Source organism: Thunnus albacares, chromosome 18 (genome assembly GCF_914725855.1).
Source record: "Thunnus albacares chromosome 18, fThuAlb1.1, whole genome shotgun sequence".
Taxonomy (NCBI): Eukaryota; Metazoa; Chordata; class Actinopteri; order Scombriformes; family Scombridae; genus Thunnus; species Thunnus albacares.
The window spans coordinates 19,778,396-19,801,738 of record NC_058123.1 but is presented as its reverse complement, the minus strand read 5'-3'; the positions used below and the strand labels follow the sequence as shown (position 1 = coordinate 19,801,738).

The 23,343-nt window shown below is 40.2% G+C and overlaps 1 protein-coding gene and 1 long non-coding RNA gene across 4 annotated transcripts in view; one reads left to right on the top strand and one right to left on the bottom strand.

Annotated features, from left to right (window-relative positions):
- Positions 1–23,343, bottom strand: part of ank1b (ankyrin 1, erythrocytic b) — a 79,399-nt gene that overhangs the window by 43,250 nt on the left and 12,806 nt on the right. The gene's annotated exons all lie outside the window — the stretch shown is intronic.
- Positions 10,959–21,164, top strand: LOC122968259. The gene is made up of 3 exons (XR_006398796.1): positions 10,959–10,969; positions 19,390–19,396; positions 21,070–21,164. It is a non-coding gene; the product is annotated as an uncharacterized LOC122968259 (long non-coding RNA).

Genomic DNA, 23,343 nt, shown 5'->3' with positions numbered 1-23,343 from the left:
CAATCATGTGATTTTCCAAAGTTCATTCAAATTTGATCATTGGTATCTAAGATAATACGTGTGACAGACAAGATGAATGAAAGGAAGAAGCATTTGACGGCTGAATTTAGTTAATAAATGATCTTGTTTGTTATGTATTGTTGTGACAATGTTGTAAATAACTGATGATGGTTTTGCTGTCTTTTTAAGTGGCAGGCAAACTTGACATTGTCATTGCTGCTATTAGCTACATTAAATTTCCAGTCTTTTAATACTTTCAAGATAAGTGTCTAAACCGAGTGTTAAAGAGATGTAACATGCAAATTGCATTAGCGGCATCAATTTATGAATGAGGTGCCGTAATTGTACATTTGCATGCAGGGAAGCTGTGATCGAGTCGAGAGCACGTCTATGCCTGGCAAGATGAAGTCATAGCCCTGAGAATGAAAAATCAATAGAGTCCTGCAGGCTGTACGGAGTGGGAGTTGATCCAATATTGATGGATGGATGGCAGGAGTGTGTGAGTGTGAGATGGTGCTCCAATCCTACAGTAAGTAAAAGTCTGTCCACACTCCTACAATAGACACGAGTTCAAGTGATGCAGAGTGCATCTAAATATAGGTAGAAAGACACATGTGCACCCACACATGCAGGGAATGTGACCGGCTGAACCGTATCAAGACTGTATCAAAAAGCAACACCCCGTAAACCTAATCTAGTCATTTCAACATCTTGAAAATGAACTGCTCTGCTGTTTCAGTATTTAAGCCGACTGTCTTGGTATAAAGGCTCTCCAGATTGCGCAAAGAAAGACTGTTTGTCTATGACTTAAATCTAACACGTAGTGAGATGTCAGATGAGCTTACATGCAAGTTAATCAACTGTATGGATCAGTTTAGTGAGAGAGACACTGTGGTGAGTGCACACCAGTCTAAACAGCATTGTGGGAATAGGAGTGACAGTAGGTACATATATGCAGTAGCTACTGTATCTGTATGCAAGCTAATGCTAACAGCTAACGCTAAAGTCTTTTTTATTGTAGAACATTATCTACTCTCTCGCTGTGTTCAGTCCTGATGTGTTGCATACAGTTGTGAAGACAAATATGCCGGGAGTAGAATAGTCTAAGAGAAGAACTAACCAAGTCCACTCAGTAACTCAGCAGACCAAGTCAAACATATGCTTGTGCAACCAGCTCCAAGTCTGCAAAAGGCTGCTCCTCTCAAGCTTTGCTGCTCTTTATCTTAAAAGATAAAAACGAGAGTTGAAGACTGATTGAATAAAAGATTAAATGATTTGTTGAGATGAACATATTTTGCGGCGCACCAAATTCCTCTTTCTTTGTGAAACAATGATGAGACACATCAAAAAGAGGATCTTCCTGTTGTCTTCTCTATCCCTGTGCTAAAACAGAGCATCTGAAATATTTATAGCCTCTGTCAGGCCACTGCTTCTGCAACCCATTACAATCAAAGCATGCTTTTCCTTATAATATGTCGGTTTAGATTCTGCTGAGACAATGCGACCAACACACGCACACGCACACACACACACGACACATAATACACAAGAACACACGCAAAGAAATAGCGAGAGAGAAGGTGGCGACTGAGGCACTGTCACAGCTACTGCACACATATACACACATTATGCATGTGCACATGATTAATATTGCATCACTCGCTTTCTGCGTGGCGATGGCGTTCGGGGTGACGTATAAAAATATGACACCTACTGGCACCTGGAGTTTTGGTGTCAATATTGATTCCATTTCTAAAGAAATTTCAAATTGCCCTACATGAGGAACACACAAATGACATTCATTATGAGGTGTGTTTTCATTCTGCAAAGAAATGTGTTACAAAACTTGCCGAATTAGGACGACTAAAATGGAAATTGAAGTAGGTATTTTCAGACAATCCTCACCTCTTCTGGTTTAGCTGTGAAGCAGGCTAAAAGAAACACTGTTACATCCTCCTCTAAACTACATAATTTATTATTCTCCCTTTTAACTTTCTCAGTCTAAACCCTATCTTTATAATCTACTATCTCTTGAGAATAATCCCCCCTGACGTGCTGCACACACATGCACCGAGAAAGAAATACACCTTTTTTTTGTGTTTTTACTCAACGTTTTCATTGCCTTTCAAAGATTTTACCAGGTGACTTTGGCGTGGACGTTTTCCTTTTTTTACTTGCCTTTCTGCTAGGTTCTGCCTCTTCTTTACAACACACTTTCTCCTTTAAGCGTTTCAGCCTACAGCACAGAAAAGAAGCGAAGACATGAGAGAGAGAGAGAGAGAGACAGCGAGGGACAATAAAGAAATGTGACACAGGGTGAGGCTGCCCTGAACTCCTGAATTCGCAAGCACTTCGTCATTTGCTCAGCTACACATCATACTTATTCCTTGTCATTACTCCTTCAACCTCTCTCTCTCTCTCTCTCTCTCCTTCACCCTCTCATCTCTAGCAGCTTTGTGCGACCTCTATCTTTCTCTCTCGCCCTCGGTCTGCCTCCTCTCTCTCTCTCTCTCTCTCTCTCTTTTCATAACCTTTCAATATTTATGAGTACTGCAGAAATGCTACAAGCAAAGCATGCTGGGTAGAACTAAACCTCAGAGTCTGGTCCTGACGTCATCACTCTGTGCTGACATTCTGGGCACCCTGCCCTGTCTCGGTATTTGATCAAAAGTCAAGCTCCCCGCCAGCACGACTGATATCTGAAAAAGCATTTTAATAACACACAGAAAGCGCCGCTTAGGAATTCAGTGATTATTTCAGCGACTACAGTAGAAACTGGGCTTTGAGTGACACAATTTAAATCTTATTATGATTTAGTACATGAGTATAAGGTGTTGGTCATTGTATCTCAAGGTCCTGAAATATATTTCAATGGTTATCAGGGCAATTGGAGCAAAAGGCCATAATCTAGATCTACTGGGAAAATGATGCAATAGCAACATTGCAGAGAAGCATACAGGGAGAGGAAGAGTTTTACTATTTGTCAAAGTCCAGTGTTAGAGAATAGGGCTATGTTCACATTACTGGCCTTAAAGGTAGAGTTAGCGATTTTAATCCAATACACTTTTTGCAAAATTCAGCAAATATCTCCTCACGGTCCACTAGCTGTCCCATCTGTGTGTGTGCTGAAAAAACAATCTGCTGTCCCTACGCAGCCCTGGCTCTGTAAACGGGCATATAAACACAGTGGCTTGGAGTGAGCCACACAACACTACTACAGCCAAACAGCAACAGGGGGCATTAGTGCTCATGCATAGGACAGGGGGAAGTCATCAGAGCAGCTGTCTGTGTGAGCACATGACAGTCTCGTGTCTCCAGCACCCGTTGAATGGTGGGGGACGGCTGGCGAACTGGAGAGTGAGAGAGAGAGAGAGAGAGGGGCTGTGGCCAATTCACATAGAAAGTGTTTTGTCAAGGAACAGATAGCTCCCCAGGAGCTGCCGCTGACAGACGGTGGACAGAGACGCTGGACGCAGGTCGGAGTCGGTGTGGATTGAACAGAAAGAGCGTGCTTACACACTGCTCATATCTGGTTTACTATGTGGATTCCCAGTGAGAGTGAGTTTGGGCTTTTAGGGAGGGTGAAACGAGAACATCATTGCAAAACGGAATGCAGCACAATAATCGTTTTATCTCCGTTATCTTGTTTTCATAATCATTGGAAGTCAAAATCGTAATTGAAAATAAAATTTGTTTAATGGCTAAGCCCCAGTGCTAACATTCGGTTATGATAAGTTCTTTCCAGTTTGGCTTGAATAGAAGCTTCTCCATAAATGTCCAACAAATTTTAAACTTCCTTGTCTCTCTATTGACTCCCGTCGCTGTTATTGCTCTCCTCCATGTTCATTTCTACCAGCCTGACAGACAGGCGATATGTGCATGCACAGAGAAGTGAAAAGTAAAAGTAATAAAAACACATGAATTCTGATCTGACGGTTCTGACAGCACAAGCATAACAAGAAAATATATATGAATCAGATCTAGGACTACATATGCAAGTGGCCCAGATCTGGTGTGAGAGAATCTGATTTGGTTTGTTCACACTTCTGTGTAAAAAACAGATGTGAAGTTGTTATAATCTGTGATTAATGGTGATATCATCAAGAAGACAACAGACCCTTTTCATGGCAGATATTCTACCTTGTAATTGCAGGTAACACACAGGTGTAACTAATAACTATAACAATGGCTCAGTTGTCCAGTGGCGCAGCATCTACAATACCAGATACCATGGCCAGTCATTACATCTGTGCTTTTCCTGCTAAGACATGCCAAGATGTCCGCTATAAAAAATTACAACTGAACGCAAAAACATGCTTTTACGGTGAGAGATTGATGACCTTGTTTTTAAAAACACAAAAAAGCTTGCTGTACTATGCCAAATTAATTTACTAACAGCGCCGCTGCATCAACCTTTGTTGAAGAAGCACATTTAAATGCACTACAGCATATAACCTAGCACATTTGTAGATAGAGGATTATTTTTCAGGTGCTTGTGAATATCTTATTGTAATTTTTCTCTGAAGCAATATACTAAGAGGCTTGAGGCTGATTGGCCAAAGCAACATTAACTTTGCTCGGATCAAAGACTTCTGTGATTGCCCAATCAGCTTTGAGAGGCAGGTGCTATAAAACAAGTACCACCGCATGATGTAGAAGCTGATTTTAGATGCACCTGATCACCTGGCACTTGATGTCACTGGCCTTAAATGCTCAGTGGCACAAGGAAGCAAGCTTTCTAAATCATCATTTGGAAATCTTCACAGATTCACTGTTGTTTCTCACTGTGTTCTTTTCTCTGAAACAGGTTTTCTGGTATGACGATAATACATAGCCATCCTAACACCTCAATGTCTCATTTAGGTAATTCTACTTTTTACTGAAATCATAAAGTGGAATATATCATCATGGTAAACATTAGCACAATGCTAAACTAAAAATACTGAAAGTTAAGATCATACTGGGGAGAAATGCTGCACAGACACTGGTTTTAACATGTAAAGACGTTTTTGAATGAATCCTCCTAAATCCTCCTTTATTAAAGATGAACACCTGGGCAAACCCAGCAACTCATAAATATAAAGCCACACAAAAAAACTGCAAAGAGAGAAAATGCAAAGGTAAAAAGGAAGAAGGGGAGACACATAGAAGCTCGGAGCCACCATGTCTGAAAGTCATGGGTGCATAACTAATGTAAAGCACTCAGCTGCACATGGCCAATGACTGCACTACCTCCCATAAGGCCAATATACAATCACCATGTGAGGAGGGAGCAGTCAGCAGAGGGAGGAGCATGAATGATGGATAGGAAAGAAAAAAGAGGAAGACAGGAAGGACATACAGAAGAGAGGGTGGGGGGGTTCTGATGGTGTGAAACCAAATAAACGAAAGGGATAAAGGACGTAAAAGGGTAACGAGGGAATGAATGAGTGAGAGGAAAGAGAGGGATATAGTGAAAGGGAGGAGGAGCTGAGAGGAGAACAGAAGAAGAGAAGAAGGCCAGGGAAGGCATGTAAAAAGAACTCTGAAGGTTTGGAGAAAACTGTTTCTGCCCAAACTAGCATTTTCATGTGGTTTTTGCAAGTTTCCACTTCCAACCTCTCAGCTTCAAGACCACAGATCTGTGTGTGGCAGTTGTAAACGGTGGCTGGGTGTGGATGGAAGACCGAAGCAGGAATGAACGCATTAGTGCTTACATGACTTTAACAGTGATATAGAGAAGTAGAGGTCAAGTGCAAGTGAGAAAGATGGAAAGAGGAGGGGTGAAAGTGAGCTGTGAGAGAAGTCACATGTTAAACAAGCTATATGTGTGCAATGGGAGGGATAGATATCTTAGAGAAATGAATCCCCACTGGGAGATTTTCTTTTTACTTGTGCTTGTGCCACAGGGAAAGGTCAGAGGTCACAGTCAGCTGCAGAAAGGCGCTTCTGGGACTGGTGGGGATGCAGTGTCTTGCTCAAAGGCACTGAAACAAGGTCAGTGATTCCTGATAAGAGGAGTTGAAAGTGGGGTTGCATAATCACTATACCTTTCAGCTACGACAGTTTAAAGTCTATAAATAATTATATTAACATCTGATAAAATATTTAGGAGAATGGCTGTCTGGCCAGCCGTTCATCGATCCGTCTATCAGTGTGTATCAGTTTTGGCTATTGAGATGGGAATTTAGAAATGAGGCCATGAATAAAATCAAGATGAAAAGCTCACCGAAACAGCTACTTCTCTCACAGTACAGACACACAGTAGATGTGCAGTCATTCACACACACACACACACGAAACAAAAGCTTTTCTGTGTTGCTGTCCCAGTAGATGACGCACTGTTGTAACACTTCTCCTTTCAGCGCTGTCAGTTTATCACTCCATCCTCCCCCACCCATCTGTCATCTGTTCGTTTTGAGGTGATCTTAGGCCAAGAGTGAGGTCGCTGCCATCGCCCCCGGGCTTTGGTGCATACAGTCTGAGGATATTTTACTGTAGGTTGGCAAAATTTTAAGCACACATATTCACAGGAATACTTTAGTGTATATAAAATGTCTTATGCTTTATCTTATTCTATTTGTGTTTGGTAGTTTTACCTATAAAAACTTGTATTACAGGCCATCTTATTGCATTTAATTTTGTTATTTAAATAGATTCAAGACTAAACTGTGTATAGCACAGTAACACAGATATGCATATAGCCTTCTGGCATGACGTTTACAAAGCTCAGTTTATAAAGAGTTCAGTATTTAATTTTTCATACAGTGTTCATTATTTATGTTCTTGCATTACTGTGTGAACAATCTCGGAACCCATCAGCTATCGTCTGATGAAGATTTAGTCTTGGGGGGCAACGACCGATGTTTTGGGGTTTCCGGTGTAGCAGGTGGCTTCACCAGATCTCTACGCCAAGACATCCTCTTCCGTGCGCCGGTCATTGTTTATAGTCCGATTAGCAACTTGAGATGCCGACTCCTCTCATTTTTTCAAACGCAATTGTGTAATCTGAACTTTGAAAGCAATTTTTTTCTTTTATTGCACGAGTCCAACATTTCTCTACACAATACACAAATATTTTTTGTTGGTGTTTTAGGTCCAGATGACATTTTGGCCGATGCGTTCCGGCTCTTTCGCTCCCCATACGGACCGTTTACCTGCATGCAACCAAAGCATGTTCCTGTAGAAATTGCAGCCTACATTTCGAATGCCCCGCTCAAACATGATTATTCAATACTACTCCGACTACAAACGGAAACCAGAAGACTTCCAATACCAAAATCTTGTCCCTTGCGTACAGATTGTGAATTGACTCTTGAATTGGGTGATGCTATTTAAACCAGTACTTCATAAAATACAACATAAACTATGCTTGTAGAAGCATGGTTGATACATACATCTCCAAAGGTTACGATGTGAAACTCGTGAGAAGTAAAAGAGAACATGATGCTCTCTGTCTCTTTGCCATATTGCTGCAACACTTGGCTTAATTGATTCATAAATATCTGTATAAGTATGTAAAGCATGTGTGAAGGAACACATGTTATCAAGGTACCTTTCTTTCTTCATAAATGCTTGTTTCTGATTACTGAATGATATCTGAAAACAAAATTATTGATAAAATACATGAAGTCGGGCAAATCACAAATGAGACATAGCACAACAGGAAAATAAAGGCTTTGAACATTTTTAGGATATTTGATTGATGTTCTCACATTTTAACTGATATGCTAATAAATCCTGAGTAATAACAAAAGGTTATAACACATAATTTGGTATTATAGTATTGAAAAAATAAGCTGAATAGTACAGTTTGAATTTTGGATACCTGCTTGTAAATTAACCACACAACTCTACATGGAAGTTGCTATAAGGTCACTGCAGTATGACTCAGTAGTTGAAGGCAGAGTTGGATGTTAGATGTCAGAGCATCTGTGGTCGCGGCTTGGGAGGGAGAGATAGATAGGCTGAGAGGCGTAGGGGGTTCAGTGTGGGGGGGCCGGAGCTGCTGCCCTATCCTGATGTTGACTGACTGACTATCAAATCAGCCGTGTCATGAATCAGGACAGTAGAGGGCTCTGGTGATGACACATACTAACTCACACAAGCGCACTGACAGGCACAGGACGAATACGCATAGTCTTAACCTGTGAATGCACACGCATCCAAAAATCCAGATGTACGGATTTAAACATTGAATAAACACACTTTTATGTACCTACAAACATGTATATGTGGGCTCAATTCATGCATAGACATGTCAGCGTGGACACACATTGTAACATGCTGCGTCATCTTCAGCCCTGCTGTCAACAGGCGGTCGCAGAGGATGACATATGCTCCTCATTGCAGGATGTAAAGACTCCAACACACCCAAGAATGGATGTGCCAGCTCACAGCTCGCAGTACGAGATGAATAAAACACATGCAAATCAGGTCATTGGTCCTCCACCGACAGTGGTCAAAAGGAGTCCAGTTTATAAGCCATGACTTCTTTCATTCTACTCATACATCAATGTTTTTCTTCCACCACAAATGTAAAACAATAGACTCGCTTGCAAACTGCACCCAGCACTAATATCGAATCTCCTGGAAGCCTTTGCATCGATGCTGGGGATGAGACAGTGATGGACAACAAACCACAAACCGACAGAAAATTAATCTGCAACTATTTTGATAACTGTTTCATTGTTTCAGTTATTTTTAAAGCAAAAATGCCAAACATTCTCTGGTTTTAGCTTTTCAAATTGGCTGCTTTTCTTTGTCATATATGACAGTAAATTGAATTTCTTCTGGTTTTGGACTGTTGGTTGGACAAAACAAGACAACTGAAGACATCACTTTGGGCTCAGAGATATTGCACACTGCATTTTTTCACGTTTTTAAACATTTTATAGGCTAAAAGGTTAATCAATTAAACAAGAAAATAATCGGCAGATTAGTCAACAATGAAAATAATTGTTAGTTGTTAGCAGTAGGGATGTGCTGAGGGTCCAGTATTTGTATTTGTATCTGTATTTGTTGAGGCAGCAAAATTATTTGTATTTGTACTTGAATAAAAGTGGAAAGAGGCTTAAAAATCCTGTTTTTTGTTTTTATTACGCTTTTAATCTTAGAAAATTAAAGTGTTACAATAAGTATTCTTGAATAAACTACCAACTACAAACTACAACCGGTCTCAAACTGGAATCTCCCAGATCATGCTGACTACTGAGCTAAAACTTTACTCATTGCAGACAGACCTCTACCTATTTATACACTCATAACACAGACAGCAAACCATGTAACATGTAGAGAAGAACTTCAAAGGCGATTACTGCCTTGCACTTTTCATTTATTGCCTATTTTTTACAACCTAACTTTATGGAAGGGAGAAGGGGAACAACAGGTTATGGAGAGTCCCTTGGGAGCACTTCACGTGTGTCAGTAGCTCAGCTTTATCTCTGGAGAACACCACCAACTACGGGAGTGATGTCCAAATTAGGAAATGTGCGTCATGTAGTAGGTGGATGTGACTCCCCTCATTCAGACCTGCTGATAGACGTAACAGCGGAGCAGAGGAGAGAGACTGAGATAGCGATGTAACTAACCTGCACGCTGGTATTTGACTTTTTTTTTTCTTCCTGAAAACAAATAATTTTTAAAATATTTGTATGAAATAGATATTCATAAAAAAAACCCACTATTTGTGCTTTGCCGAATAACGTATTTGTATTCAAGCACACCCCAAGTTAGCAGCTCTAAAAAACCCAAAATCTGAAAATTTTGTAAGCCTCACAAGACTGAATAACTGTATGAAAGAAAGAGTTGAACAGTAAGAATAGAGGTGTTAACTTCCTCCATTATATCTCCACTCATTAAGATGATTGCTATAAGATCTTTAATCACAGATAACAGGAACTAGAAATATGAAATGCCGATGTGTTTCCATATCTGTGTGTGTGTGCCTAAGCATACATGAGGCAGCTGTATATGCTGACATGTGCACAGTGAGCCCGCCCTAGTGTGCGTGCCTGTGTTAGTGACAGCAGGTCATCACTAATCACACAGTGGGTGTTGAGTCATACCACTAAGCGACATGTTGAGAGAGGGATGGGGGCACAGAGGGTCTGATGGGAGGATGAAGGAGGAAAAGTCATAGAGGACAAAAGCAAGATGAACTAGAAGACAAGATCACAGGAGGGCACAGCTACATCCAGCTGTTATTGTGAGCTCACAGCTACCACTATTAGGAGCACTACTGCTTCTAAGAATAACAATGATACAGCAATAGCATTAACAATAACAGTGTCAAGCTCTGCCTCGCTCTCCTTAATGCAGTGAGCATGAATCTTAATCATATCCCCTTTTCATTCTGTTTTAAACAAGTTATTAAATCTGGCATTTATGTATTAAGGAATATAATCACCACTTCTAAAACCAGGAGAACAAAAATATCAAACCACCCTCACATGCCACCATAAGAGAATAATGGTACTGTATTATCCTCAGCCACAAATTGCCATCGCTAGTCGGATGGATTTCTTTCTCGGGCTGGTGACCACTCCCTGAGGCCGGTCGATAGAGCCAACTCTTTATGATTCAGCACTCTGCACAGGTTCACAAGGGGCGTTTTAGCCCACGAGGAGCCATTCGTCAATGGGACAAACCCCTGATACCAGGGTCAGTCCTGAGGTCCAGTAGGGGTAAACACATGGCCTGTCAATTTAAAGCTGTAGCAAGTCCCCAGTGGCAAGCCAAATACAGCACAATTTCCCCTAAAGTCAAGATTAGAGAAATGAGTCACAGAGAGAGATACAGAGAGAGAGAGAGAATTAGAAAAATTGGAATACTACATAAATCCTGATCTGAACTCATTAACATACTGAAAAAGGGCTGTGGGCCAAAGCAGACATTATGATGATCACAGTGACACAAACACGGTTGCTCACAAGACGTGAGAGCATTGAATCAAACAAGAATGACTGCATTAATCCATCTCTCAAGACAAGTCAACAAGACAGCAAGATTGGCAGCGATCCTCGAACCGTAAACCGTACTGCTGTCCGTCGAGTAAAAACTTCAGACAAATAAGATCACCACAATACATATTCAAGCTTCATCCAAGAACACACGAGCTGGTGAACAAATGACTATGACACATGTCACATGATGTCACAATGAGAAGTCACTGAGCCCTTTCTAAAGCTCATGCTATAATAAACCTTATGCATCAGGGAGAGCTAAAAATATAGGCCAGACAAGCTGACACACTGCATTTGCGGAAAGCTGCACTTCGTTCAGAGCGCCATCAATCATCCTCATCGTTCAACCAGTTGCTGATGCTTGTTGTCTGTCCTGTGTATCGAAAGCGTGATATTCATACACACAGCTCTACACTGCATGCCAAAAATGTCCACATAAACCTTAACCGGACAGGAAATATACCATTTCTTAAAATACAAAATGTTTTGAAAGCTTCATTCATGACGGTGTTAATTTTCTTTCTACAAGACTGAACACTATCACACCTTTAAACGACTTTTCATATTAAACAACTCTCTGGCAATGAGGACCATCTATGTATTAAGTATTCATTTTCTGATTAATATTTGATGTCAGAGTGAAATGGCCCCTGAAACCATTTTATAACCATGAGGGAAAACACCTGGTTAGCACATTGTTACTGTGTCAATCAGTTGTGCCAGATATCTAAACTGGAAGATAGTTTTGAAACACATACTGTAAAAATATCAGACAGAAGTAATCTCTCATGTACCTGAATTTGTAGCAAGAGAGAGAGAAAAGACTTCCTATCTTACTGGGTCATTACCAGCTCCAATGCCTGCACCTGACCTCATTTATTATTATAAGTTATTATTATAAGTTAAACTGGCATGAGAGAGATTTCATCTCTTTTATGCAGAGGGTGTGCACTTAATGCTAGATTCAAATATATAGCAACCAGAGACAGATTTGTAAACTAAGATAAAGAGTATGTGCTGTGTTTAAAATGGCAAGAGCTGTTCTCTCTCTATTTCTAGTGAGGTGGTGCAAATTATAGTGTAATCAATCACTTTTTTTGCAGGTTCGGTGAGCTTGGTCTCTTGAATTGTGATGAAGGAGGAGAAGCCTCAGCTTGTTAAGCTAAAGGATTAAGAGGGAGGGTTTAATATGTATGCTATGTGCATATTTGAGAAGCTGTGTGTCTGGGTGTTTTTCCTGTCACCTTGGCCTTCCCCGCGGGACCACTGGTGCAGAGCCAGCAGCACACACCCCTGTCACCCTGTCAGTCGGTCACACTGCCTTAAAACAGCTGAGTCAGTCTATCTGCTTCGTTACAACCGGGCCACGCTCCACAAATATTTTAGCTTGTCTGTGTTCGTATGAGTCATAGATGTGAGACGGAGAACGACGGCGTAAAAACTCGAGAGTGTGTGTGTGTGTGTGTGTGTTTGACGGGAGAGGGAGGGTGGAGGAATTTAAGACGTACATGCAATCAATCAACCAAACCAATCAATCAAATCAGGCGTTGAAGTGATGCACGTGTCCTTCGAGCAGAACACAAGTGTGATCCTCAGTGATGTAGTCATCCACTAACCCTGAATTCAGACTGTCAGCAACTGCATCATCATGCTACACAGTTTAGTTTTTTTTTAGTTTAGTTTTTTTTAGTTCTAGTTTTTTTTTTTAAACTTAGCAAAGCTGCTGTGAATGATTCTGCTGATGAGAGAATTTCTCACTCTCAGTAGTCACTGGCTCTGCTCCACGCTCTTGTGACTTTACTAACAGAAACTAACAGGAAGTAAACAAAATAGAGCAGAGGATGCTAAGCCAAAGACATTTCTCCGGGGAGGACACAAAACTCTGTATTATCCTTTTTTACTGTTTTGTTCTTCTGTTAGGGAAATTATTTTAGAAAACAGCTGAAGGGTTGAAATCATGTTAACATTCTCCACTCTCCGCCTTCAGAGCAGTATTACATTTCCATCTGTTCCCGTGTTCCTGTTAACGCTATATCATCTAATTGCTAGAAAATCATATTTTATGACTCACAAACTGTTCTGGAAAAACACTCTTGCATTTATTATTGTATTCAGCTTCTCACTTTGTGTTTAGGGTGGTAATGGATGGTTGTTCTATGGATAATTTGTTTGCTGCTTGAGTTGTGGTAATAGAGAAGACACATTCTAATGCTTGTACATGGCTTACTGCTGATAGATCAAGTCGCTGAAAAACAGGGAAGGAGAAATAAACAAATTTACTATCGTCTATCTGCCTGCATGTTGTGTAACGTTTTAATGTGTTTAACCTATTCCCTGTCTGCTGTCGCACACTTTTAGTTTGTCAAATAACGAATATCGATGTCGGATCAATGTGCTGTGGTCAATATTATCATGGCATCAGACAAAGGGATCAGTGGTGGATAGAAGGATGGATGGAGGCAGGGAAGTGGAAGGATAGGGGAGGGGGGGGGGAAAGGGCAGACGGTGTGCAACAGAGTGTTTTCCGGTGAGAAAAATCTCCATGTCAGTTAATGAGGCCGAATCTGCACACCAAGCAGTAAATTAAAATTTGCTATGGTGCGGTGCACTTGCAACACATCTAGTCAATAACAGCACAGCGGCAAGCCGCATGCACAGACAGACACACACTCACATGTAAACACACACACACACACTTGTAAAAGGAGATTGATTATTTTAGGCCGGTCATGCTCCAATGCTGCCGATATTTGAAAATAAATCCAGACGTAGAGTTAGAGTTGCATACGCGTTTGCAAACTTTTGAAGAGTCATATGCTTGATGATGCGTGACTTTGTCTATGATTTTAAGAAGCTAGAATGAGGGAAAACATATGTATTCATTTCCCAGCTTTTGATTTTACAGTGGCTTTCCATGGGTGAATTGGCTGGGCTGACATATTTGTTAGCTCTGGTACTGCAACTACAGCGCCTGAATGATGTAGGCAGTGGCGCTGACGTGAAGTAAGTCAGTTTGGCTGACAGCAGCATGTGGAGGATTTCAGAGAGAAAGCCTTTTAATCATTTGTGAATCCTGGGTATATAGACATTTGACAGGCTTTTGGGAGGAAGACTATAGAAAGTGGATAGGCATATGGTTCTTTGTTACGGTGCTCTGCCTCTGTACCTGCTGAATAACTAAGTTTGTATATTATATACTGACTAATCTGGGCTTGTTCTTTGTAGACATTAATTTTGAAGAAAAAAATCTATATCATGAGCTTGCAGATTCACTATTGACCTTGGAGATACTGAAAAATCTTTGTATGAGGTCAGCTCCCTGGAAATTTTCTGGAGCTTTTAGCTACGTCTCATACAGCGAAATTGAGAAGTGAGAGAATTAGTACATGAGACTGACTTAGTCCTTCAATGTAATCCAGTCATCAATTGGGATGAACAATGGACATTACAGCATAAATACTCCTTCATTTTTCATTTTCGTACACTCACCTCTACAATCAAACCAGTCAAGAGAGTCAAGAAAATGACGTCACACCTTCTACATTTTTACATATAGCATTGGAGATGTCATAAACTACACAAGCATTTGCTTTTACCACTGAAAAAACATAGGCAGGAAGAAGAGTAATGAAGAAAAAAGTTAATAAGAAAGTATGGTAGAAAGAGAGAGATGAGGAGAGAGAAGGAAAAAGCGAGGAGAGATAGCTGGAAAGATGCAGAGAGACAGATACAGATGCGAGCAGCCTGGTTAAGCAGAGAGACAGAAACATAGCTGATGGAGAAAAGCACTAAAGGCACGGTGGAAGAACAAACAGTTGCACTTTCCCCTCCTTCCATCTAGAGTTTAAAATTGAATTAACAATTAAGTATTTATACAAGTGCAGTGTGGATTTTCCGACTCAATGCCTCCGTACAGTAGACAACAGAGGAGGATAGTGCAGGGAAATATTCAGCGCTGTCTATTGGTATCTTTGTGCTACATACATGTCACGGGCATAACGACAAAGTCATAGCTGCAAACACAGGATCATAACCACAGGGGATGGAAAAAAAGAATTATAGCGAGAGATACAAAAAGTAGCCGAGGGATGACGAGAATTGAGAGTCAACTGAGGAGAGACACTCAGTTTGAGTTTGCTTCCAGCTGTCTCCGCTTGCTGTCGTGTTCCCGGCCTCAGGTGCCATCAATGAGTGCTGATGCAAGCTCGGAGTGCAAAGTGATATCCGTGAATGAATGGCAGCTGGTACTGGCAGGGTTGTTTGGAAAAATGCTGATGTTATATTCTGTCCTTTTCAGTAGTTTCACAACCTGAAAACCAATACTGTTTACAATAAGTGCTCCTTTTTAACCCTATTCACCTTAATCTGGATGTGTATGTGCTTGTGCGTGTCTGCATGATGAGAGGGGGTGTAATGTGTCACGGGGATTGCTGCTTGATGGCTGATGGGATGGCTCCTCTCTCTTTAAGCTCATCACTCAATAACCAATCTATGTTGGTGGACAGCACACACACATACACACACACAACCAATTAAACCACACACACCTGTGTATGCCTCAGTGGGTGGAATAAAGGTGATAAAACAAAGGACACGTCTAGTCTATCCAGAATTTAGAATTTTTCAATCATACCTCACTTTTGAATAAAAAAAAAAAACAACAACAACAACAAAAAAACATAGTTGCTGTTACGTGTGTGACTCCACAAACAAACAATCTAACCCCACAATCAATAATATATGTTTTGGGCATTCCCTCAAACATTTCTGCCTTGCAAAGTACTCGCTGCCTTCCTAGGAAAGCTTATAATATAATGTAGTCTACAGGAAGAGGATGTTAAGGTTAGGTTTGGGTTGAAGCATGATTAAAATTTGATAAGTTAAAGTCACTAGAAATATGCTGGTTAAAAATGGAATACAGTAAGTGAACTGAATGAACACTTCTGACATAGTCTCAACTAGAGTTGCAACGATAGGGAATATTTGCTGCTTTTGTGTGTTGTTAAATGATTATAAATTTAATATTATTGGATTTTGGACTGTTGGTGGGACAAAACAAGACACCTGAAGATGTCACCTTGGGCTGTTTAATAGGCATTTTTCACTATTATCTGACATTTTATAGACTAAAAGATTAATCTAGACAACAATCAGCAGATTAATCAATTGTAGGAATAACACTACACTTGAAAATTAATGTTATGCACTTGTAAAGTTAATAGGGGCACCATCTCCATTGATTAATTAATTCATAATTAATTAAGAAGAAAAATAATTGGATAAAATTAATCAGTCTTATATCTGAAAGTCATGAACTCTGAATATAGTAATATAAAGGAATACAAATACAACGACTTGGCATATATACATATATACAACTAAAATGAATGAATGAATGGATGCATGAATAAATGGGTAAATTAAATTAACAAGTTATTGCCGACAGAATGAATAAATTAATGAATGAATTTAATTAAAAACAAGTCAAAATGCAATGAGGGGCCAAGACTCTAACTACAGCCAGTAAAAACTTAACTTTTGAATGGCTCTTGCATCAGCTCTGAGACAGAAGCATGGTGGATGGTTTTCCTACGACTTCCATGGTAATTAAGGGCTGATGATGAGGCAAAGCACAGAGTAAGGCAAAGCAGACTCAGTGATCTTGGGGTCGCCAGAGTGACAGCAAGATGAGAATGCTGCAGCAGGTTTAGTGAGGTACTTGGGTTCACTGCTTCCCAGGAGGGTGAATCCAGTATCGGACTACATGAGGCCACTATTGGACACACACAGCAGGGAGGTGTCCCAGTCTGCATTCAGTGGCAGGCTGCAGAGTTGGATGCATGGAGCTCTAAACTAATCAGAAGAGTCCTTGGAAAAGACTTTAAAAACTTAAACTACACGATAAAAATAGGACATTATGGAAATAATATATATTCAAATGGCTTGGCTTGTGGTTTAGGTATCTTTGCAGTCTTTTGCTTCTTAGTCGAGAATAAAAACAAAATGCCAGGTCATCCCAGCTGCAGGGCCAAAAGGAGCACAGAAGAAGCAGCAGTCAGCAAGCCAAAAACGAGAAGAGGAGCAACAGCCAACTGACAAAGAGTTGTTACAGTTCTTATAGTCTAGGAGGTGTGTTTTGGGAGAAAAAGGATCCTTGGTGCTCTTTTGAGGGACTGCACTGATTACAAATTAATGCCATTGTGTTAAGATAAAAACTGACCTTCAAATAAAAGGGAGATAATTTTATTCCTATTTTATTCCTTCCTAACCATAGTTAAATAATACATTTACACCGGTTAATATCAAATAAATCAAACGCATTAATGTGTGACTTATAATTAACAGATTTTGAAGCAGAGTTGTAATTTCCATAGTTTCAAACTAATTAATAGTTCTAAAACATAATGAAAATTAACATGGTTAGATAAGTCTTTTGCATTAAAGGAAAAGAGAGGAGGAGAGGGAGCGACTGAAAAGAATGTGGGTTCTCCTAAAATTTACAACTTAAGAGATAGTTGGCTAGCAGAAGAAGGGAGGATAGTCTGTTTGTATCTGAAAAGGTGAGAAGGTTGGGTTTTTACTTCTGTCCAGTGATTCCTTGACATCCTTATGCCTTTAGGTCAGAGGTCATTGGGTCTGTGTGTGTGTGTGTGTGTGTGTGTGTGTGTGTGTGTGTGTGTGTGTGTGTGTGTGTGTGTGTGTGTGTGTGTGTGTGCTCCTCCATCTACACAGACAGACTGTTCGGCCAAAATGAATCATAAGGTTTTTGAAAGAATTAAACTTTTCTTCTGTTCCTGGGTTCATTATCCTACTCAATAATGAAAATATTGTTAGCTGCAGAGCTAGCCTCAACTCCAACTGAACTATATAGCTTCAAAGAAATTAAATTGCATTATTGCAATTGCATTGCTGGGGCATATTTTACTATCACACTCAAAAATCAATCTTTGTTCAAGCCATAAAATCAAATTCAAGTCAGTTTGGACAGGTTGGATATGACACACTGTGTAGTTACACTTCAATATGCATAGAATCATAACTACAACCAATGAAAGGATGGACATGCAAACAATAATGAAAACATGTCATAGCACCACCACTATATAAAATCCTTGATTTTTGATCACACACTGCGTCTATTAGCCAGCACACATACTGTAAAATCTGTTTAGGCCAGCAGAGGAAAGTGATGGAGTCAGGGTGTGCCTGTGAGCGGCTGCTTCAGTGCATTAGTGGGCTCCTGCAGGCCACATGATCCATGTAGACCTTGAGGAGCACTAATTCCATTACATAATGCCCAGCTCCAGCTCTAAGTGTGTGTGTGTGTGGGTGTGCACTTTGCGTGCCTATCAGTGTGTGTGGCATGGTGCCAGTCTCTATCACTTTCACTCTCCCTCTAATGATTCTTTGGAATTAACAGCGCTCACTCATACTGACTTTGCTAATGACCTGTGATGAGTCAAATGAATCATTAATACTAGGTATATACTGTATGTAGGCCAGTTCTGTAAATTATGTGTCATGTTTTCTTACTGATGTACAGCAGGTCTCACCAAAGACTCTGTGAGTTGGAATGAAAGTCAGCATCCAAACAAATATGGGACCACGAAGCAGTTTGCGAGTGTAGCTCAAGCGACAAGCTATTTTTCTTCCAGCATTTCGTGTCTAGCTGTAGATCTGTGCGGCAAGTTAGACGTCTCATCACCAACCAAGGCATGCCCTCGTCCTCGTCCATCTCCTCATCCCTCCATCATCCTGCCACGTGCAGTGTCACACTGTAATCACCCTGGTAACATCAGTCACGCTAGACCGCCTGCCACCTGACCCCAGGGTCACAATAAACTTTGCCAAAAGATTTACAACTGTTACCCCACCCTCCGCGTGCCAGGGTTGCGCATTGGTTGGCCTTGCTAACAATGGTGATGGATGCTCTGATTAACAAGTGCAGGCTGGCAGATGAGCTGTGACTCTTGAGTATCTCAACGACTGCACGTTTATCTAATGGGCCATCGTGTAAATGACTCTCTGATCGAATCAACATTCAACAACTGTTGCTAGTGTTGCAAAAAATGCCCAAACTAAAAAATATATATAGTATAAGTACATATACGATTAATGCTAAAGTTACAAGATAAAACATTTATGGAAATCTACTTAATTATTTGGCCCATGGTTTGAGTTCAGAAGGTGGTGACTTAAGTGCCATACTTTGAAACTCTAAACAAAACACAAATATAGCCTACTGTGTAGGATAGTGAGACAAAGATGCCAGACTCAGGCTACAGATTCTTCAAAGACACAATACTCCCTAAAACCATAACTGTTTTAAAGATCAACAGTAGTTTAATCAAACCATTCAAGCTGTACTACCCAATACTCAAGTATTTGAGGGGAGACTTTTATGCCTTTATTACAGACAGTAGAGAGATGACAGAACATTAGGGAGAGAAAAAGTCCCAAGCCGGGCTACGACTGGGGATGTTGCAGTTCATCATCTTAAACTATGAGGGTGCTCCCAAAATGTAGCTATTTTTACTCAGTTAATTAATCTTTCACTTTTCTAGGGAAAAGGTGCAAGATCATGGACTGGGGCTAAATAAAGAGATTTATGTATTTTCAGAATTTCTAGAATACCTTGATACACTCTTGCTCATCTTGAGAACTAGAAATAACATTAGCAGATTTTGTTTTACTGTATAAAACTTTAGGACCAACTTTGAGTTTAAATGGCTTGTCATATAAACATGGCTCTGAAAAGTAGCGACCAACTCTTTACTTCATCATCTGTGCATAAGCTGTTTCTAGAATATGAAAAGTATTGACCGCTTTCTACATTACATACATATTCTTTTCTTCTAGCTCGTAAACTTAATAGTATAACATCTTGGATTGAGGCTGAAAATTGTGTTTCTTCTACAGATTTATTTGATTTAATAATTTAATAATATATTTAATAATTTCTAACATACCTTGATACAAAGTAAATCTTCTAGTTAGATTTACAAATCAGCTTGACTGATTTTGTTTGAACCTTTTTTTCTACACAGTATAAAATTTTAAGACTGGCTTTGAGTTTACAGGAATTGTCATAGAGACATTTCTCTAAAAAGCACCAACACTTTTTCAGCTATGCATAAGCTGATATTTCTAGAACATGAAAAGAATTAATAAATTTCAATACATTTTCAAAACATTATATACATAGTCTCTGCCTATCAAAGTCTGGGGATTTCTAAATGCTCAGTAGTTGCTTGAATGGTGGCGAGAACAGCCACTAACAAACTTACGCCCTTTATATTTTGTCAAGGACACGCCTTACCGGAAATGATGCTCTCCCTCCCATTCTCCTCCGTAGTGAACAGCATCTCACCACCCCAATATGAAGGGCTGCACTGAGGACTTTGGATTGGTTCTGCAATGCTGTTTTTTTTAAAACTCTCTAATTGTTAGGGCTGTAGTCTCCTGGTCGATTAGTTGGGCGATATGCTCTCATCCGACTAAATTCTCATTGGTCGAATAATCTCCGTGTTACTTTCATAAGGAGAGAAGTGCTACATCAGTAGCCTTCCAGGATTAATCCATTATTTTCTGCGGCGGGAGGGACGGACTAATAAATTACCTGTGAAAACAGAGGTGTATTCAAAACACCCCCGTTGTTTTCACAACTTTGAACTCGCCCAACCTAATGGAGACTTCTGGGTCTAACTGTACTCAACGTTTACTGAGCGTTTACTGAACGTACTGAACATTTACTGAATCAGCGTTTCTCCTGTAATTATAACAACAAGAACTCCCACCAGGCCAAAAAAAAAATTTTTTTAATGCCAAAAATAACGCCAAATATCCATTCATTCGGAAATCAATAGCGTTTGGGTGTCTCTGTACAGCGCTGTTCTGAAACGTAAGTCAACCTCTGTGTCGTTGCCTGGGAAACTATTGGTAGCATAAGTCTGTTTAGGAATAGGGCATTGCTCAGTATGTTTGCGTAGCGAGTGGGAAAGAGTGAGCGGCAGAGAAGTAACGGTGGATGCGAGTGGAGCAGAGGAAAAGGTTAGCAGTAAGTTGTTAGTCTGGCAGTAAATGTACAGTACAGACTAAAGCATGTCGGTTAATAAATGCTAAAAAGTCAAGTCTGTTGTTTCCTCAAGTGTTGGAAAAGTGAAGAGGGTTAGCTCCAAAGTTAGCAACAATAGATTAGGCTAACCTGAAGATACAAAAGAGAGAAATGGAGAACGGAGAAATGTGTAGCTGCTGAGTTCACTGTGCACTCTGTCCCATTACATCACCCGCCCCGCATGACTAATCGATTAGTTGAAGATTATGTACTTCAGACAACCAAGATTTTCTTTGGTTGACTGCAGCCCTACTAATTGTTTCCACCCAGTTTTAACAACGAAACCTGGGAGATTGTCCTCAGTCTCTATGAGCGATGCATTTACAGACGGACCTCTGAGTCTATTATATATATATTCTTTTCTTCCAGTCCGTACACCAAACATTATTAAAAGGTGCAATATACGAAAATCAGCTCCACTAATTGTCGCACTAAAGCACCAAATGGGCACACTGTTTACGTTTGTTTCAATAAAGTTGGGGAAAAAAGAAAGCGGCATCAGAACACACTGCTCACAAAACTCAGATCAAACTGTCAAACTAGGCAGTGCTGATCAAATATGCAGTAGATCAAGTTTCTGCTACTGCATTGCCTATTTTTCACCTCAAATATTTTCAGAAACATATTTTAGTTTACTGTCTAGCTGTAATGTGAGAAACTTTGTGACCTGGCCGCCATGTTGAAGACGGACACGGGGAGCACAGGGAGGGACTCATATGCACTAACATACATGCTCACATGCACTAGCATGCACGCATGGCCAGACCAGCTATCAAAACAAAGAACACAGAGGCTCGGATTACAACACACACAAAGGGAGTGTGACTTCATTCTCTGCTCAGGACACCATTACTCCACTATATCTTCACATAGCAAATAGTTGTTTGCTGACATCTAATGGGGTTGAATGTATATATTGCATCTTTAATGTACCAGAATTTCAGTTACATAGTCAGGAGTAACAAAGTTTTGCATTAACTGAGCAAAATGACTTTGCTGATATTTATCAAAGGTGTCTGACAAGACATGCTAATCTAAAATCACTTTGATCTCCAGATCAAAATATGTGACAGAGTCCTAGATAAGCCCTTAAAGCGGCCTGATAAATATCGGCCATCATGCTTCTATTCTGGAACCTTCCTGTGTTGTCGGAGCAGGTACAGATCCGGGGCAACATCAGATACAGTATCAGAGCAGGTGCTCAGCTAGTACACAGTAGTGGTGTGTAGATAGATGGGTAGCTCTGGTCTCAGATGCAGTGTAATCCTAGGCTGGCAGGTAAATATAGCCTGTGGCTGCTTCGGGCTTGGCTGAGTGCTGCTTTGCTCTGCTCGACCTTGGCTCATCCTGCTCTCCCTTTCCTCAAAGGGCTTGAAAAGGCACCAGTCCACACTATTACAGTTATTACTGTTGCCTTACAAAAATAATGCATACTCTGTCTCTAAAAATTGATCCAATGTAAAGGCTTTCACCGTACCCTGTACCACCTGAAATATGATTCATGTATTATTCATGCACGTAACAGTAAAATTTTACTCAAACATAAGGTTATGTTGAAATATATACACTAAACAAGCACTTTATTAAAAACACCAGTGCAATCTTGAATCAAATAACTGTGTATTGAAAGGGTCACTTATGGGAATTACATTTGTCATATATCCATAAATAAACAAAGTCTACTAACTTGTATGTATGTTGTATTATGATAGTAGCAGAAATAAGAAAGAAATAGGAGACAATACAAGTATCTAAATCAATATGCAAAACCATTATTAACACTAACAAGCAATAAAAGCTGTTTAACTATCAACCAAATGGCAGCAAGCCTTGCAGAAATAGTAATCATATGCTAACAGGCTAACAAGCACTGAGCCTACTATCTGACTCTGATACATGAATGAACAAATCTGGCGAGCCCTGAAGCCCCCAAGCAGTATCTTTGGTATTCCAATTACATCACTGGTAGTTAGTTTGGTAGCATATAAGAGCAGAGTAGGCAGGAGAAGGACGGGGCATTTGTCATGTGTAATTACACGGCTATTTCTTGGAAGCAGTGCGTAGCAGTGCAGACCCGCTACGAATCGAACTTGCATGAGTATCAGTGGAAAAGAATCGCTCATTAATTTCTTGCTAGCACTAACACAGTGAATCGAAGTATTATTTTCAAACCACCTCTTTTGTCAAAATCTTGAGCAACATACAATGCTGTATTTAAACTGTAGAACTCAATACGTGCAACAAGATCTACAATGGTTTGACAACTAGTTAACAGAGAGGCAGCAG